General features: G+C 34.4%; 1 protein-coding gene across 1 annotated transcript in view; it reads right to left on the bottom strand.

Moving 5' to 3' along the window:
• LOC138712395 (uncharacterized) overlaps window positions 1-3,595 on the bottom strand; it is a 94,305-nt gene that overhangs the window by 29,486 nt on the left and 61,224 nt on the right. The window lies entirely within an intron of this gene.

Here is a 3,595-nt window from a genome sequence, read left to right as displayed (position 1 = left end):
GTAACTAATTATTGAATTGCACTTTTTAAAAAGGAACTAAGTCAAAATTTGCTACTCTTCAGGAGAGAAAAAAAAACTTATTTTCATGAATAAATTCCAGTGCACCAGTGCCATGCTATAAACATCAACTTGATGTTAGAAATACAGGGAAAAGTTTGATTAAGTTCCTTTCTTTGCCAATCAATGAATCTTGGAAGTATTAATCATTTTATCAGTAAAAATAAAAATGACGAACTTTGACTTAGTCCCTCTCTAAAAAGTGCGATTGAATTACACTCAATAATGACAATTAATAATAAATACAATTAATAATAAATTACAATTAATAATAATAATAATAATAAGTGGGCATCTATTCCGGAAAACGTCCGTTATCATTTCTGTAATACTCTACGTGCATCTTGTTGCTTAGCAACCAGCAACATATTACTGGAAAAACAAATGAAGTTTGAATATAATCGTAGTAGCTTTTACATTCAACATATTATTATTATTATTATTATTATTATTATTATTATTATTATTATTATTGAGCAGCGTTTTATACTTTAATATTCAAAATAGCCCTAAGACCCTGAACTGAGGGAAATGAAATTTTGGGCATGGTTAAAATTAGAAAAATTAGCTCACATATACTTCACGTGACAACCAAGGCCTATGGAAGAGAAATTCGGGGTAGTGTTATTTTATTTTCGATGTAATTTCATATAAAAAATTACATTATGTAAGGAGCTTTCTTTGTGACTCATTGTTACCGACATACACGGTGTTAATAAACAATGCCGCATTGTATTCACTGAATATAGATGAGTTCTAGACAAGCAACTTGAGGTAGGAACACATGGTCAACGACCATATATCATTGCTAGTTACTTTTCATTTAAATGCAGCATTAGAGTTCGTATATTATTTCTCTTATTTAGGCTGTGTCTCAAAGCTCAAGTCCATACTACACACTAGTGACTAGCAACTATACTAAAAGCCAGGTTATGAACCGACGAAACAGGAAGTAGTTGGAATGGCGAGAGGAAAGTGCGGGTTAGAGGGGTAGCCTGTGCAGTGATGACACGTTGAGTGTGGGGATTGGAGGGGAGAACGAGAACGGAGCTTTTCATTGGACCTCGCGTGAAAATGTCGTCTGCTAACGAAAATCTGGCAACGGAATCACGGAGACAGTGTAGCCAGTTCATTTGCAGTACCACGTGCATTACGAGTCGCATTTCGTACCAGCGTCATTAGCTCGTGCTTTCTTAAAAACAGTAATTTTAATTACTAATATTGTGGATAGTGTTATCGAGAACTATATACAGTAGCTATTTTAAACATATCGGTGACAAACGCTGAACACGCTTTGAATCTCGCGCCACTATGTGGCAATAGAGCTCAGAAAGAGAGCAACAGAGCGTTGCTTCCGGTTTAGTCGGTTCATAACCTGGCTTTTAGTATAGGTGACTTGTAAACTACACACTAGGGAGCTTTGGACATGTAAGCTTGAAACATGGCCTTCTTCATTGACTATTTTTCTAAAAACCATGACATCACGGTGCAGCACTAAATTAAGAAGGCAGTGTCCTAATGCAGTTTCATTACGAGTTATGTGGAAAAGATAAGGGCTTAATATACTACAATAATGTTTAAAACATTGTACAGAAGGTACTAACAATGTCAGTGTTCAAAGTTAACGTGTTATTCTGCATTATATTTACATTATTTCACTTCTAAAGCATTTTCAGATTTCATAACCCCATTTGCTGATGAGCAGGGAACGGATTTATATGGACTAAAAATATATGAAATATGTAAATATATATGTAGTTATTTTTACCAAAATATGGAATTAAATATGGATTTTTACCAAAATATGGAATTAAATATGGACTTAAAATTATAAAAAAATGACTATGTACGTTAAATATTGGTACATTTTAATCAAACTAAACAAAAAATATAATGAACGTACCTTATCTTCCAATGTAGTTTCAACAAAACACAATTTTTATTGTCTGTTACCATAACAATAGGTTACAAACATTTCTTTCAAGTGCTGAAAAGTGAATCTTCTTCTATTGTCTCTGAGGATAGATTTATACTGACTAAAAGAGCGTTCGACGTCACAAGAAGTAACTGGTACATAATTCAATTTCACAATGTCTGCTGGGGATAAGTCCAGGTTAATCTTCACTGTTGATTCACCACTCATCACAGCAACAACCTTTTGTAGTTCTTCATATCCAGGGTTTTTTGAAAGTACAGTGTCCACCTTAGCTCTTACTGCATCTGCAACTTTACCTCTACCACGATTCAGTTGTTCCACAGTACTATTTATAATTTCAAAACTTTCAGATAGTGAAAGGTGCCTATTTTGGAGACTTTTGAGCGTTTTTATGATGCATGAAAATGTATGCTGAATGTGAGCTAAGTGATTCTTCACACTTATGTCACAGGTAACTGTTTTCGCAGTATCAATTGAGACTGCATCTTCAGAGTCCAATGCAAGGAGAACATTGTTAATAGAGTCTATATGTTCGGCATAATATTCAACTGCTTCTAGCCATGTACCCCATCTAGTTAAAATTGGCTTTGGTGGCAATGGAATTTCAGGGTACATTTCTTTCAACACGTTAACTCTACTGGGAGCTTTGAGAAATACTTTTTTCACTGATGAAATCAACAAATCTACTTTAGGGAAATTGTCTCTGACCACTTCTGCCACACGATGAAATGCATGCGCCACACAAGTAAAATGAGTCAATTTAGGATATACAACAGATAATGCTTGTCCAGCTTTGACCATATAAGGGGCAGCATCGCTAATAAAGAATAACACATTATCGTACATAATACCCTTTGGCCACAGGATACCCATAGCTTCGTTGAACAGTTTAACTATAGTTTTGTTATTGCACTTTTCTAGAACATCACAATGTAAAAGAATTCGTTCAGAATATTGTTCACTTAACAAACCGATAACTACATTACCAACAAGTCTACCTTCTTTGTCGGGAGTCTCATCAATGGAAACCCAAATTGAACTATCTTTAATTTCATCTCTTATCTTCTGTATTGTCTCATCGTAGATGGATGGAGCATACGTCTTCCTAAGTGTTGACTCATCCGGGATTGTATGTTGAGTATATTTTTCAAGGAATTCCCTGAAGACCTTATTCTTTAGTTTGTAGAGAGGAATATCAGCAGAGATGAGAGAACGGCACAGGTCGATGTTAAACTCAGATCTTACATTCGATGTTGTTGGTTGTGTTAAAAACAATTGTCTCTGCTTGGAATTTAGTTGTTTGTTGGCCTGATGTTTACTAGTTGTAATGTGTTGTTGCACCAGGAACTTTTGTGTAGATGATACTGCACACTGACACAAATTACAAAATAATATTTTATTGTCAGTTGATAAACCATCTTCTTTAAATTCTGAAATGTAACTTGTTAGTTTTGATTTTAAATTGACTGAATGACGTACTTTTGGCATATTTACCGTCTTTATAGTATGATTTACAAAACTGAACCTATGTGTACTCTGACTGGCATTTAACTGTTGAGCTGCACAACTGAAGTCTGTTAAAAATTTTAAATTAAATTAATA

The sequence above is a fragment of the Periplaneta americana genome, chromosome 2 (assembly GCF_040183065.1).
Source record: "Periplaneta americana isolate PAMFEO1 chromosome 2, P.americana_PAMFEO1_priV1, whole genome shotgun sequence".
Lineage (NCBI taxonomy): Eukaryota > Metazoa > Arthropoda > Insecta > Blattodea > Blattidae > Periplaneta > Periplaneta americana.
The sequence above is the reverse complement of the archived record's forward strand: the minus strand, read 5'-3'. Positions and strand labels throughout refer to the sequence as shown.